At 41.3% G+C, this 16,680-nt stretch overlaps 1 protein-coding gene across 1 annotated transcript in view; it reads left to right on the top strand.

The window, feature by feature from the left end:
- Positions 1–6,184: 6,184 nt before the first annotated feature.
- Positions 6,185–16,680, top strand: part of OSBPL3 (oxysterol binding protein like 3) — a 184,600-nt gene continuing 174,104 nt past the window's right edge. Inside the window, exon 1 of the mRNA XM_008072326.2 lies at positions 6,185–6,236. The gene's annotated coding sequence lies outside the window, so the exon portion shown is untranslated. The remainder of the gene's footprint in view (positions 6,237–16,680) is intronic.

The raw sequence follows: 16,680 nt of genomic DNA on the forward strand, positions 1-16,680 counted from the left end.
TTTCCGCAGCCCTGTGAACAGCATGGTTCTCCTTCCCTGTCTTAGTGGAGTTATATGACACGTAGCCAAGTGTCAGTGGATATGAAGGGGGCCCTGGAGGAAGAGAGAGCCAGGTCATTGCCAGCTAGACAGGGAACTGACTGGAGGGGTGGGACCATGTAGTAGATCCCCTAGGGGCAGTGGTTCTAAACCTCAGCAGTGCAGAACAATCTGGAGGCCTGTTAACACAGATTGCTGGGCTCCACCCCAAGAGTTGCTGACTTAGTGGGTCTGTGGTGGGACTGAGAGTCTACATTTCTGACAAGTTCTTGGGAGACACTGATGCTGCTGGTCCAGAGACCACTTTGCAAATCCAGGCATTGGTTTAGTAGACAAAAGACCAAGTCTTGACCAGCCCCGAGTTCATTCTGATTCAAGGAAGAACTGGGGATTCTGGTTATCATTAGGTCTTATTTTATGTAGAATTTCCACATTATGAATAGCTTTCATTAATATGCTTTGCCTCTTACAACAAACAACCCTGTGAGGTAGGCAGGGTAGGATTCCACCTTGTTGGACAACTGAGGAAAACCAGCTTAAAGATAGGTGACTGACTTATCCAGAGGGCAAATGGCTGAACTGGGACTCGTATCTAGATTTTCGTACTGTAGATTCCTCCCCTTTTTTGTCTTGGAAAATGTTACATTTTATTCAAATAATAATTTTTCTTGAGTTGGAGTCTTACTGTGTCACCCAGGCTAGAGTGCAGTGGGATTGATAACAACTCACCGCAGTTTTGACCTCCTGGGCTCAGGCAATCCTTCTGCCTCAGTCTCCCCAGTAGCTGGGACTACAGGCATATGCCACCATTCCCAGATTATTTTTTGATTTTTTGTAGAAACAGGGTCTTGCTTTGTTGCCCAGGCTGGTCTCAAACTTCTGGGCTCAAACAATCCTCTTGCGTCAGCCTCCCCAAAAGCTGGGATTACAGACATGAGCCACCATGCCTGGCTACTCAAATGATTTTTAGAAGAAACAGATTTAGGAGGATATAGAAACCTTTCGCTCATGGATTCACAATAAATATTTTTTGAGTCATAACACAGAGTACATGCATATTGTTGAATAAGTGAATGAATGATTTCTATAACTCCCTAATTCTATTGCTAAACTTATAAGCTTTAGTGGCTCAGTAGTGTCAGTTAAACAAAATTTTTAGTCAAGTGATGACAGTCTCCAGAATTGCTGTACTGCTTTGATGAAAGTACACTCGGACCCTTTTTCATCTGATACATAATAATAAATTTTAAAAACACAATAATTAATACAACATACTAATAAAAAAACCAAAACATTGTCTTTAAAGCTAGTAAAAAGCTTAGAAATCATCTGCTTTGATAGCACTTGAAATTTGTCAAAGTTGATTTGTTTTTTTTTGAGTTGGAATCTCACTTTGTCACCCAGACTAGAGTGCAGTGGCCGCTCCCGGCCACCGCAGCCTCGACCTGCTGGGCTCCGGCGATCCTTCCGCCTCAGCCTTCCTAGTAGCCAGAATTACAGGCACGCTACCACGCCTGGGTAATTTTTTTATTTATTGTAGAGATGAGGTCTCGCCTGCCCAGGCGGGTCTCGAACCCGTGGACTCAGGCAATCCACTCACCTCAGCCTCCCAAAGGCGTGGAATTACAGGCTGAGCCACCGAGCCTGGCTAGTTGATTTGTTTTAATCACACCCCCATCAACACAAAAACAGCTTTTAAGATAAGAGCAGTTTTGTTTTTTTTTTGAATCAGAGTATCACTCTGTCACCTAGGCTAGAGTATAGTGGCATGCCCACGGCCACTACAGCCTTGACATGCTGGGCTCAGGCGATCCTTTTGCTTCAGTTTTCCAAGTAGCTGGAACTACAGGTGCACGCCATCATACCCAGCTAATTATTATTATTTTTATTTATTGTAGAGACAAGGTCTCACCAAGTTGCCCAGGCTGGTCTCGAACCCTGGGCTCAGGCAATCCTCTCACCTCAGCCTCCCAAAGTGCTGGGATTATGGATGTGAGCCACTGAGCCCAGCTAAGAGCAGTTTTAGAGTTGGAGAAAAGTTGTGAAGATAGTACAGAGAGCTCCCACATGGCCGAAACCCAGTTTCCCCTGTTATTAGCATCTTACATTTGTATGGTACACGCATCATAATTAATGAACCAATACTGTTACAATATTATTAACTGAAGTCGATACTTATTCACATTTTCTTAGCTTCCCCCTAATGTCCTTTTACTGTTCCAGGATCCCTTCTAGGGTTCCACATGAGTTGTTTTGCTGTCACATCTCCTTAGGCTGCTCTTGGCTGTGACAGTTGGCTTTCCTTGTATTTGATGGCCTTGACAGTCTTGAAAAGTCGTGGTCAAGTACTTTTTAGAATGTCTCTCCACTGGGGTTTGTTTGATGTTTTTCTCAGGACTCGACTGGGGTTACAGGTCTTGGGGAAAAAGATCACAGAGATAAAGTACCATACTCATCACTTTCTATCAAGGGTATATGTCTGTTATTAATATGATTTACATTTATGTTCATGTTGGCCTGGAGAATCTGGCTGAGGTGGTGTCTGTCAGGTTTCTCTACTATGAAGTTACTTTTTCCTCCCCTTTCTATACTTTTTAGAAGTAAGTCACTAATGCATAACCCACACTTAAGGAGCGAGGAGAGTTAAGCTCCACCTCCTTAGGGGTGATGTACATAAATTATTTGGCATTCTTCATCAGGAAGTGTGTCTTCCCCCACTCCCACTTTTTTTTTTTTTAAATCAGGATCTCACTCTATCGCCCAGATCAGATCAGTGGTATGATCACACTTCACCACAGCCTTGACCTCCAGGGCTCAGGTGATCCTTCCATCTCAGCCTCCCAAGTCGCTGGGACTACAGGTGTGCATCATCATGTTCAGCTAATTTTTTGATTTTTTTTTTTTGTAGAAATGAGGTCTCCCTATGTTGCCTAGGCTGGTCTCAAACTCCTGGGCTCAAGCAATTCTCACCTCAGCCTTCCAAAGTGCTGAGATTACAGCTTGTGCCACTGCTCCTGGCCTTCTTCCCCATTTTTTTTTTTTTTTACTTTAATCAGCTAGTAGTGTTATCAGTATGAATTCATGGATATTTATTTTATGCCTAAGTTATATTCAGCAGCACATTATATTGTTGCCCCAGTTGTTCTGGCTTTGGCTATTAAGAGCTCTTTCAGTTGACTCCTGTATCCCTTTGACATAAGCCCATCCTTGCGAACTTTTTTTTAGCATGTCCTTTGTCCTTACTTTCTGGCACTAAAAGGTGCTCAAGGTTCATCTTGTATGTTCCTTGTCCCTGCCCTGGAGTCATTTTGTTTTGTAATGTTGGTCTTGATGCACTACATTGATTTTACCACCCACCGCATGGTACAGTGAACAACCCCGATCCAATTCCACCCCTCACACGTTAAAGGCAAGAAAATAGACACCTTTCAAGGTGAAATGACTGATCAAAGCTACTCCTCGTTGGCAGCAGATCTTGGGCCAAGATGAACTCCTCCGATCCTGTGTTCCTGTGCCTTTCTTCCCCCACTGTGCTGTCAGAACCACACAGAACCTGGTGCAGCAAGCTCCTACCTCACCCAGCTCCCTGTGCAGAGACTATCAGATGGGAACTCAGCTTGATGCACTGCTGTCTGTCCACAGCACAAGATGTCACTAAAAAGAGGAGAGGGTGCTGGCCAGAATCCTTGTGGAGGCTGCCTTGGCCAGTCTGTGTTACCCAGTTAGCATGGGGGTTTTGTGAGGGTGAACAAGTTACAAACCCGCAGAATGTGATTGCTGACGTCAGCACTTCGCAAGTGCGGTTTGGTCACAAGACTGAGCTCTGTTTTGTGAGGGAAGTGGGCAGAAGAGAGGCTTGTAGAATCCAACACCCTCTTCTTTTGGGTTCTCCTTCTTTCCACGGGGGAGGATGAATTCAAGAAAGAAGTTAATTCAAGCAGCAGGACCCTTGAATTTCACTTTATTCTGTGAACTCTTAGGACCCACAAAAATGGAACTGAACAGACAGGTTTTTGGTCTTTAAAAAGCCCAAACAACCTGGTATTAGGATTAGGTGTAAGAAATCAGTTACACCCCAAAGCTCATTTTTTTCCTTTGTGAGAGGAAATAATTCAGTCCTCAAAAGGTTCCAAAGACTGTACAGAATAATAAGTAAATAAACTCATTTCATAATCATTTCTCAGAATGTTTCATTTCAAATATTATTTTCAAATTAAAAAAAATAATTAAAGGTGGGCACTCTGGCTCAAGGATTATTCCTGTAGAGTGTTTTAAAGGAAAATGGCAGTGGTGGCGTATTAGGGCATTTGTTTGCAGATGACAGAAACCTATTCAGTATAAGGGCAATATAAAAGAAAATGTATTGGCTTATGTTACTAAAAAGTCCAAGAACATGGCTAACTTCAGGCATGGCTGGACCTAGGTGCTCAAATCATATCATTAAAGCCCCATTTCTTGCCACCTCTTAACCTGTTTTCACCTGGCTTCCTTCTCAGGCAAGCTTTCTCCATGTGAGAACCTGTGATAGACTAAGTAACTCTGTTAGTTCTACAAGTGCTTGTTGGTTTTGGTCCTTCCTGCTTGGGTCACATGCCTAACCCTGAACCAGTTACTGGGGCCAGGCTTACCAGGGTTGTCATTGGCCAGGCATGGATTGAGTGTTCCCTAGGAAACCACAGAAAGATTGAGCTGCTGGTACCAAAAGTGGGTGTTGACTGGGCAGACGGTATTGGGTGTTTGTCCTCTCTAGTGTTGTGAACACTTAGGGTGAGTGGTTGATAAATGAGTAAATGACCAGCTTGGATGCTACCTCTAAGTTTGTTTATGTAGTCCTAACAAGTCTACTTGTTTATTTTGTGGACTTCTGAGCTCTTCCAGAGAGACCTCCTCCTTGATTAAGGCACTGTGCTGACTGCCAACCCTTGTTAGACCCTGTCTTGTCTGTTTGGGTTGCTGTAACAAAAGACCATAAACTAAGTAGCTTATGGACAACAGAAATTTATTTCTCATAGTTCTGGAGGCTGGAAGTCCAAGATCAAGGCACCAGCAGATTTGGTGTCTAGGGAGGACTGCTTTCTCATGGATGGAACCTTCTGGCTGTGCCTTACATGGTGGATGGACAAGGCAGCTCTCTTGAGCCTCTTTTATGGGGTCACTAATACCATTCAGGGCCATGAGGAGGTCGGGCCTCATGATCTATTAACCTTCTGAAGGCCCCACCTCCTAATATCATCACATTGGAGGTTAGGATCTCAACATAAGAATTTTGGGGGGACACAAACATTCAGAACATAGCAGGTGCTCAGCAAATGCTTCTTCTTGCTGTTTCTCTTGCTAATTTCAAGGCTAATTTCAGCTACACTTGGCCAGATCATGGTGATTCTTTCTTCTCTGAGCCTGTGTAACCAAGTCAGTCTTAGTTTATGTTTGACTTTTGGTTGAATGGTCAGCATAGAAGTCTTTAATAAACTTGCTTTGCTGTTAGGGGAAAGAAGGTAACTTCTGATCTTCCTTTTCCCCTTCATGCCATTCTTAGCTCAGATCATTAGAGGTTTCTTTTAATCCTTTCTGCTATAAGGAGAAAAACATTTAAAAAAGTTATTACATGAACCAAGAATTGTTGACTCCAGATTTTAAAAAGTTCATTTGAAAATTTGATTATTCAAATCCTTTGCTGATTTTCCTTGTTTTGCTACTTGCCTTCTGTAAATTTCACTGCTTTTTAAGACTTCTACCTGAAGGTGTACATGGTGAGATCAAGGGATGTCAGTAAAACCTTGATAGCTTAGCCGGGCATGGTGGTGCATGCCTATAGTTTCAGCTACTTGGAAGGCTGAGGCAGAAGGATCATCTGAGCCCAGTAAGTCGAGGCTGCAGTTGCTGTGATCGTGCCTCTGCACTCCAACCTGGGTGACAGAGTGAGACTCTGACTCAAAACAAAACAAAACAAAACAAAAACCTTGATCGCATTCCATCTTTGTGCATTGACCAACATGAACTATGATGAATTATCTGTGAATTTCAGTTAATCATCTTTTTGGTTTCTCCTTTTACAACAGGAAGTTGAAAGTCAGCTGCGAGCTGTGAAATTACCTCCCTCTCGTGGTTGCCTAGACTTCAGGTCTTTTTCTTTTGCCTTCCTCTTGAGTCCTGTTGGGATCAAGTTAAAAATGAATTAATGCCAAGTTCAGAAGAAGGTAAGTGTTTGGGCCTCTTCATTAGTCTCAGAATACCTGTTCCAAAAGAAATGATTTTAAAAAAATCTGTCTCCATTAGCACAGGTAATTGAGTTTACTATACATTGATTTTGTGTTGTCTGGGTTCTGTATTTCAAGCTCTGCTTGACTAGTTCAGCGCCATCAATTTTTTTTTTTCATTTTAAATCTCCAAAGCATTTGTATCTGGGCTGTGGTCAAGATTCACAAAAACTATTTTAATTAGGCTTCTCATTCATGTATATAACACACAAGCAGGGCATGCCTTTGTGTCATGAGAATATTTTTAGAAGACTAATGAGGTGGAGGGATTTGTGTTCTATTTCCCTTAGTTCCCCTCTATTCAGACACCTGCATTTGCCATTAATTACTACTCCCATGGTACACTTGTGCTCTTTGTCTGTTGTGCAGTGTTATAAAATACTGGAAGGGAAGCTGGGTGCTGAGACATATATCTGCATTGAAATAAATCGTTGTTTTTTTCTTGGTAGTTCAACAGAATGTTCTTTTAAGAGTAATAGCTATTTTAGTTTAAGGTCTTTCCATCTTTTTCTGCCTATTCTCAATAACTGATCTCCTTGGGCCACCTCCTTTTTGTTTTCCTCATTCAAAAAATTTGAATACCATGTGTGACTCATGCATTGTTTCAGAAATAGAAAATTGCTTTGTCTGAGATCTCTTTTCAGTAGTAGGCTCCTGGGTCAAATCAGTGCATGTCAGTTGGGTTTTACAAGTGGCTGATAATCACCACAGCATTTAAAAAAAGCTTTTTTTCATGAAAGGTATTTTAAAAGTAATGTTTTCTTTTGGAGGTTTAGCTTATTGGCTTATTTTAGGAAAATTTTTATTGAAGTATAATATATATGCAGAAAAGTATACAAAACATAAGCATATAATTTTTTTTTTTTTTTGAGTCGGAGTCTCACTCTGTCGCCCAGACTGGAGTACAGTGGCTGCTCCCGGCCACCGCAGCCTCGACCTGCTGGGATCCGGCAATCCTTCCGCCTCAGCCTTCCAAGTAGCCGGAATTACAGACATGTGCTACCACGCCCAGCTGATTTTTTGATTTATTGTAGAGATGAGGTCTCGCTGCCCAGGTGGGCCCGAACCCGCGGGTTCAGGCAGTCCACTCACCTCAGCCTACCAAAGGCGCGGGATTATAGGCTGAGCCACCGAGCCCGGTTTAAGCATATAATTTAATGAGTTTTCATAAGATAACAATCTATATATCCAGTGTCCAGATCAAGAAACAGATTACTACCCTCTACTCAAAAGACTCCTTAATAGAGCCCCCAATCCCTATTCCTATTCCCAGTAGGTAATTTGTATTTCGATTGGTAACACTATCAGATTAGGCTTTACTTGTTTTTGTAATTTATATGCATGAAGTCATACAGATGCTTTAGATCTGTGAAATGCACTTATATTTTGGTGTGTTGTCATAGTTTGTTTATTTCCATTGCTGTTAAAATTCCATCGTATGAATATGTTAAAATATATCCATTCTACTATTGACAAACATTTGTTTTTGTTTTTTTCCACTTGGGGCTATGACTATTAGTGCTGCTGTGCATATTCGTTACAGTATATAGTTTTTGTGAACATCCATATGTTTTTATTGAGTATATACCTAGAAGTAGAATTGCTGGGCAACAGAGTTGACATATATTTAGCTTTAATGAATTCCCTCGATAGTTTTCCAAAGCAGTTGTGCCAATTTACATTTCCTCCAGCAGTATACGAAAGTTCCAGTTGTTCTACTGCCATACTTGTTATTTTCTATTTTTAAAATTTTTTCTTTCTGATGAATGTTTAATGGCATCTCATGGTTTTTAATTGCAGTGATTGATTATAAAATAGAAGTTAAGAATCCCCTTTTCCTTGTCTCATTGGACATGACGACATTACTTTGATCTTAGTTATCTTCTTTAAGTCATTTAAGTCACAACCAGGATTTCAGTGTTAAAACAAATATTAAACAAAAAAACTTAGAGGAAAGATTTGTCAACATGTATGAAGTTGTGATGTGAACTTTTAAGGCAAAGAACAAGTCTTCAGGTTTTCACTTTATTTTATTTTTCCCTACCACTCGATTTATAACATTGTTTTGGAAGTTTAATGATACATATGCAATTAGGAATTCACATTCCTTCTTTCCTATTCAGTCTTCCAGCCCACATCAATTGAGTGAATGTGCTGGACATCATGGGGGATGTTAAGGTGAGGAGTATAGTCTCAACCTTCAAGAAACTCATCTATGTATATGACAGAGTGAAATGATGCTATCTTGAAGCTTTAAAAATGTACCCTTGTTACCCTAAGAAAGGAGAGATTAAGTCCTATGAGAGGAATACAGGAACATTTCATGACCATTGAAATGTGTTTGAACTTGAGTGTCAAGATTTTATAAGTGAAGTTGGATGGAATTGGCATTTCCAAAATGTGGCCCAATTTGGGAATAGCAGCTAGCTCAGAGTGGTTGGATTGTAGGATGTGCTGAATGACACAAAAGAAGAAAGTTAAAGAGAGTAAAGTAATTTTCTTAATATTCAAAGAGAGACCATCAAAAAAAGCCCAAAAAACTCATTAGAAAAAGCAAATTAAAACACATGGAGAGATCATTTTTTAACTATCCTATTGACTGAGATCTAGCAATAATGTTTAATAAGAGATTATACTGACAAATGTGTGGATAAATAGTCTCCGTTTATGACTGGCAGGAGATTAAATTGTTCTAAACCTCTATGGAGGACAATCTGGCAATCTTTTTTATTGAGAATGTGCATACTTTTAGACTCAGCAATTTTCCTTTTAGAAATGTCCCTTGCAGATCTGCTTATATATGAGCAAAAGGGTATAACGGTAAAAGATTGAGAATAACCTAAATGTGGGAGAATGTTAAATAAATTATGGTCTGTCCGTTCAATGGCTTATAAAAAGAATGGAGGAGCTTTCTCTGTACTGATACATGCAGCTAATAAAAAGAATGGGGAAACTTCTATGCAGTCAAAAAGAATGGGGAGTTTCCTCTGTATCGATATATTGCTGTGAAAGTCTCTGATATGTGTATCTATAATATACATAATGTATATATAATGTATATTTTGCTTAATTTAGAATTTTTTTGTGTGTGTTAGACTCTCACTCTGTTGCCTAGACTGGAGTGCAGAGGCACATTCATTGTCATCCTAGCCTTGACCTTCTGGGTGCAGGCGCTCCTTTCACCTCAGCCTTCCAAGTAGCTAGAACTATAGGCACGTGCCACTATACCCAACTCATTTTTTGAGTTATTGTAGAGACAGGTCTCGCCACGTTGCCCAGGCTGGTCTTGAACCTGTGGGTTCAGGCAGTCCTCTTGCCTCCGCCTCCCGAAGTGCTGGGATTACAGGCGTGAGACACCACACCCAGCCTGTTTTTTATTTTTATATCTATAGCCTTAGGGGGTACAAACAGTTTTTGGTTACATGGCTACATTGTATAGTGGCAAAGAAATCTGAGCTCAGCCTGTAATCCCATGCCATGGGAGGCTGAGGTGAGTGGATTGCCTGAGGCCGCAAGTTTGAGACCTGCCTGGGCAACTTGGTGAGACCTCATCTCTACAATAAATCAAAAATCAACCGGGCGTGGTAGCGCGCGCCTGTAATTCTGGCTACTCGGAAGGCTGAGGCGGAAGGATTGCTGGAGCCCAGCAGGTCGAGGCTGCGGTAACCAGGAGAAGCCATTGCACTCCAGTCTGGGCGACAGTGAGACTCCAACTCAAAAAAAAAAAAAAAGAAATCTGAGCTCTTAAGTATACCCACCACTCCCACCTGTGCACATTGTACCTGATAGGTGATTTTTCATCCCCTCGTCCCTTCTCAGTCTCTAATGTCCATTACACCACCTATGTTTTTACAGATCCTTAGTTTGGCTCCCACTTAAAGTGAGAACATGTAGTATTTGGTTTTCTGTTCTTGTGTTAGTTCACTTAGGATGATGTTCTCCAATTCCATCCAAGTTGCTGCAAAGGACATTATTTCATTCTCTTTTTATTGCTGAATAATATTCTGTGATCCAAGACGTATATATTTTAAAAATTTTTAAATTTATTTTAAAGATGTGGGGTACAATTCAGGATTAGATATACAAGTGGTCATCATACAGGTAAAGTTTGGACCTCCCTTTCATCGTCACTTCACCTGGTTTGAGATCAGGTACCTTATTGATGTTGTGTCTCCAAGATATATTGTTAATCGGAAAAAAGAATGTGTAAAACAGTGTATGATAGCACTTATTTAAAACCTGGGGGGGAAATGCACATGTATCTGAAAAAATAGGCATGAAATTGATTATGTTAATTGCTTTCTGAGATAATTAAGTGGCTGGAGGACAGAAATGGGAGGGAGACTTTTTATTATACACCTTTTTGCCACTTTTGTCTGTTCTGCCATATCTCAGCAGAGTGGATTAATGTGGCTTCAGTAGGATTGGCCCCTTTCTTTCAGAGTGTAAAATTCTTCTCCTATTGGAAGCAATGGGCCCTTTCAAGTATAGAAACTAGAACTTTCTAGAATGATTTAAATAGCTGTTCCACCTACTTGGTCTTAGTTGACCTTCAGAGCAGTAGGCAAGACCCACAGACTGTTATTCCAGTTATGCTGATGAGCAGACAGAGGTCATGGTTGTGAAGAGATGTGTCCAGAATCTTACACTTGTAATTGATGGAATAGACCATGAATTCAGAAACTAGAAATCAATAGAACAAAGAGAACCTATTTTAAAAAAGAATTTCAACACACCAGAGGAACTCCATGAGAGTTGAAGTAATGGTTGAAAGGTAAAAGTGTAAAAAACAAAACAAAACAAAAAAACGCCCTAATTTTCCCATAAAGAAACAAAATAGCATGTATTCATCGAAAAATGAAATGTTATTATTAAAATGACACAAATAGCTAAAAACAGGTGGGAATATCACAAAATGTAGGAAGGTTAGTTTCATAAGGAAGAATCCAAAGATTTCACAAGTTTTAAGTCTAACAATGAGACCAACTTTATGAACATAAAACCTGTATGTATGCATCATGTGTACAAAACGAAGAGAAAGGAAGATGCCCAGCTCACAGTGGAGATAGAAACATGGTGGCAGGCATTCTAATGTTTTCCTCTTCACTTCCGCATAACAACAAACACATGGAATGAGCAAGTGGCACATAAAGCCAGAGGAGAGAAAACCAGTCCAGGATTGGTTTTTGAAAATTAGCTGAGGCCGGGCTCGGTGGTTCAGCCTGTAATCCCAGCACTTTGGGAGACCAAGGTGAGTGGATTGCCTGAGCCTGCGGGTTCGAGACGCGTCTGGGCAACTTGACGAGACCTCATTTCTACAACAAATAAAAAATTAGCTGGGCGTGGTAGTGTGGACCTGTAGTTCCAGCTACTCAGAAGGTTGAGGTGGAAGGATCGCGGGAGCCCAGTGGGTTGAGGCTGCGGTGGCCGGGAGTGACCATTCTGGGTGACAGAGTGAGACTCCAACTTAAAAAAAAAAAAGAAATTAGCTAAATTCAGCTGGGTGTGGTGGCTCACACCTATAATCCCAGCACTTTGGGAGGCTGAGGTGAGAGGATTACCTGAGCTCACAGGTTCGAGACCAGCCTGGGCAACTTGGTGAGACCTCATCTCTACAATAAATCAAAATATTAGCCGGGCGTGGTGGTCTATGCCTGTTGTTCCAGCTACTTGGAAGCCTGAGACAGGAGGATCCCCTGAGCCCAGCAGGTCGAGGCTGTGGTGACCATGAGCATACCACTGCACTCCAGCCTGGGCAACAGAGTGAGACTCCAACTCAAAAAAAAAAAAAAAATTAGCTGAATTCTAATCTGAGTGACCCGATCCCTTAGTGACGAAAACAGTTCTGTCTGCAGGCATCTTCTGTAGGTGTGGCACTGTCGCAAAAGAACAGGAAAGGGTTGGTTAACTGGGAACCAACTGGCACCCTTGAGGCTGGGCCAGGGATTGCTTCGGGACAGGTTTTGCAGTATTTCCGTCACGGTAGTTTTATCGAAACCTTCATGACTAAGTTGGTTCATGGATAATGTGAGTCAGAATGGAGCTCACACCAGATGTTGGCTGTGGGTCACTGTTTTTCCATGGAGACTGACCCAGGGTCTGGTGGACATTTTCATTAGTGATCTGGACTTGCAAGTGGAAATTATGCTCCTATGGTTTGCAGATGGTGCAGCCAGTTGGTAAGTTGGAGGTAGTTGGGAAATAGAGCTCATAGCTACATTTTCTCAGTAGGACCAAGAACTAGTTTGGGTAAAAAAGATCTGTAAGGTCACCATGATTAAGCTGCACAGCAATGGGTATACTGAATAATTAATGATTGTATGTTTTAAAAAACAATTCTGTAACTATCTATCAAATGCTTACTAATGTGTCAAACCTCTTGTGGGTCCTGGGGTTAAAACAGTGAACAAAGTCCCAGCCCTCGTGGAGTTTGCCTTATAAACAAATAAATATACATACCAGGTGATAGTAAGTGCTGCGGAGAACATTAAAGCAGGGATAAGTAGGTTAGAGTGTACAGGAGACTGGTGGCTGCTATTTGATTTTACATAGAATGTCCAAAGGCCTTTCTGATAAGGTGATATTTGTGCACAGACCTAAAGAAAGAAAGAAAGCATGGACTATGCAAATGACTGGGGAAAGGTGATCTAGATAGAAAAAATAGAAAGGATAAAGGCCCTGAGACCACCCAAGTATCCTCTCCTCTACAGAGCCCTCAGGGAGAGTCACTAAAATGGAAACTCTACAGGGCAGGAACTTCATTGGTCTTGTCCACCCCTGTATCTCCAGCACCAGAAATATTCCCAGAACATTGTAGGTGCTATGTATATTATTGCTGGTGGAATAAATGAATTACTTAGTGTCACGGTAGCACCCAATCTCATTATGGAAAAGGTTTGGGTTTTTTGTATAATTGGTAGGGAATTAACTGGCAAATTAATTTGCTGCTGGCTTTGCACAAATTCATGAATGATGGAACTGTAACAATTTGTTAATTAAAGAATAATTTATGGAAGCCTCTTATGTGCCAGACACTGTTAAGTGCTGGCAATATGAACTGCAGTGAACAAAATAAAATCCCTGCTGTCATGAAACTCGAGATAGGGCTAACTCCCTGGCAGAGCTCATAGATGGTTGAATATCGAGAACAGAGAAGTAGCCAAGGCACATTATGAATCCTTGAGGTCATGATCACGTTTTCCTCATATCTGCCCTGTTGCTTCTCCCTTCAGCAAAAACCCTTGACCAGAAGAACCACTTATCAGACCATGTATGATACTTCTTATGCTCTTTCGAAAAAACCCTTTCAAAGTGTGTTCCATCCTTAAAATTTCTGGCTAATGAAGTTTGGCCACTATATTCCTGCTAAAAATTTCTAGGTTTAAAATTAAAGAGAGAGTGTCAAGCAGAATGACTTGCTTGTTTGGAGTCTGCATCTATAATTTTTTTTTTTTTTGAGTCCAAGACTTAGTCTATTGCCCAGGCTGGAGTGCAGTGGCACGCTCACGGCCACCGCAGTCTCAGTCTGCTGGGCTCAGGCAATCCTTCCGCCTCAGCCTTCCAAGTAGCCAGAACTACAGGTAGGCGCCATATTCCTGGATAACTTTTTTTTTTTTTTATTGTAGAGATGAGGTCTCGCCAAGTTGCACAGGCTGGTCTCGAAACTTGGGCTCAAGCAATCCTCTCACCTCTGCCTCCCCAAAGTTCTGGGATTATAAAGCATGAGCCACCATGCTCGACTTGTTTTTACGTGCTATTGGACGGAAACTAAGTTTCTTTATAGGAGAAGGGGTAAGGAGAGTGGCAGGACTTCCCTTTTTGCACCACTCCCCCCACCCCTTTTTTTCCCTTTCCTGATTTGTGAGAGAATTGGCCAGGCAGCACTGAGTAACATGGTTGGAATGGAGAGAGTGCTGTTTGTGTAAACACGTTGTTTGGAGCAGAAATGCTGAGGTTAAGTGGGTCTCTAGTAAATGTGTTCATATAAATTCAAGTAGTGTAAATGATCCTTGGCATAAGGGTAGCTGTAACAACATTCACAATTATACAGAACTTTTAAAGCTATTTGGTTTGATGCCTTACTTCGGGAGTGAAAGCTTTGGACATCCTTATGGAAAAAAGATTAAAAAGTAGCAGTCTTTCTTGGTGCAGAGAATAAATAACTTCATGTCTAAAAATAACTTAATGTGCAAAAAAAGATTAATCCAAAGTGTTTGACTAGACAGATTTTTCAGTGTTTAATAAAGCAGCTAGATGATTCCTGGGGCTCAAGACAGTATTTTGGCTTGAGCGATTATATATTTGGACATGATTGCTAGTTTGTTTGCACACAGCTACAGTTTTTGGAGCAAGTAGAAGAGCTGACTATCATGAAAGAGGGAGAAAGGTCTTGAATTGGAGAAAGGCTTCACATGACCCATTGGGGCTGTTTCCTCCATTGTACACAGACCCTCTCTCTGAGTATGTTCTGAGGCTCATCAGTGACTGAGGAAGTATTTTGGACTTTACCAGTGTTGTTATGTTGATCGGTATGAAGAATAGTTTCTTCATGAGCCGTCTCACATTTTGCAGCCAGAGCTACCCTGAGATGTAGGCTGTATCCTTTTAGTTCATGTCGTTTAACATTTAATGGAGTGTCAGATGGCATTGACCTTTTATTAGATGGAGTCTCCATTGTGCCTTGGTCTAAAGTGAGTTTGAGTTTTATTTTCTCTAATTGGTTCAGCATTTTTTTTTTTTTTTGAGTTGAAGTCTCACTCTGTCACCCAGACTGGAGTGCAGTGGCCGCTCCCGGCCACCGCAGCCTCGACTTGCTGGGCTCCAGCGATCCTTCCGCCTTAGCCTTCCAAGTAGCTGGAACTACAGACGTGTGCTACCACGCCCAGCTAATTTTTTGATTTATTATAGAGATGAGGTCTCGCCAAGTTGCCCAGGCGGGTCTCGAACACAGGCTCAGGCAATTCACTCACCTCAGCCTCTCAAAGCGCGGGATTACAGGCTGAGCCACCGAGCCCGCCTTGATTCAGCATTTATCAAGCACCTACTGTACCGGGACCTGACATAGGTAGTGGGTACAGGCCTGCAGCTTCTGTTCAAAGTAAGCTTCCTTCCTTGGCCGGATCTACTTGATCAGTGATACAGTCTGACTGTTTCCCAGTGTGCCTAGTTATTTTTCTGATAATCTACTTGGTTTTCATATGGAGAGGAATAATGAGTGCTTAATTAATAAACTTTTATTTAAGATAAATATACAAAGCCTGGTTATAATTCAGCAGAGTATAATAAGACATTTAAACCCAACTTCTGAGCAGCCTTTCCTGCAGGGATAGGAAATTAGAACCTGCTGGTATAATTTTTCCTGAAAGAAACCCCGGGAGAGAGTTGCTTGGTTTGGAAAGATATGGGCTTACTCTCTGGCCCACAAATGGTTGCATATTGAGAATGGAGCTTTAGAGGGGTTGCTTGAACAATTAGGGTGATAAAGCAAAACTACTCAGGTTTCAATCTTTTCATCTTTTAAGGTAGTATTGGGTTTTTAAATGCCCAGAGTCTTTAGTGAGGCAGGGGAGGGGGAAGGGGTATCAGGGAATTGGGTGGGGAAATATTTTGAATCCGGGAACCTTGATAGAACTCTTGTTTATAGATTAGCTAATGATTTGCATATTGGTAAAGTTGGGGATCCTGAAAATAACTTAACTGTGATCTCCATAGGTTGACGTAATGCAGAGTTAAGAATGTTGTGGGATTTGGCTATGAATATACATATGCCTGGCATGAATTGCATTGAACTAGAAGAAAAATTTGAGTACCTAGTCTCCTGCAAGATGCACAGGAGGGTCTTTTCTTGCTTGTAGAGCAGCATCTAAACTTTCTTCCAATTTCAGTTTATTTTTTAAGGATATTAAAAATAATTTTTTAGACATGGAAGATTAGACCATACCTTCTGAAGTTTCTGAGGTTTCCATTTGCCACAGAGCATTATGATGAGTGTTAAGAGACCTAGATAACCAGGTATATACGTGGCCAGTGGATACAGAATGTTGGGTAAAACTTGAGCCTTGTGGGCCTCAGTTTCCTTGTCCTTAAAATAAGAGGGTGAACTACTTAGGTTTTGGTTAGTATCTTAAATTTTCTTAATTCTGCTTAGATTATGGATCCTAGCCCACATCAAATTTTAGCCTGTTGAGAACAAAATTTTGTGCATCGTTCCAGTGTTCAGGCATTTCAAGTACCTCTGGTCTACTGATCCTAAGACTTAACTCTTCAAAGAATGGCCGGTTGGAGGCCCCTCCACATTCATTCCTGTCCTTCCTTTTAGTTATTCGTTGATATAATCCAGTTAATAATCTCCTTGAGAAGTATTGCTATCAACAGTACTAAAGTC

This window comes from Carlito syrichta, unplaced genomic scaffold (assembly GCF_000164805.1).
Source record: "Carlito syrichta isolate Samal-C Ts95f unplaced genomic scaffold, Tarsius_syrichta-2.0.1 Scaffold315119, whole genome shotgun sequence".
NCBI lineage: Eukaryota > Metazoa > Chordata > Mammalia > Primates > Tarsiidae > Carlito > Carlito syrichta.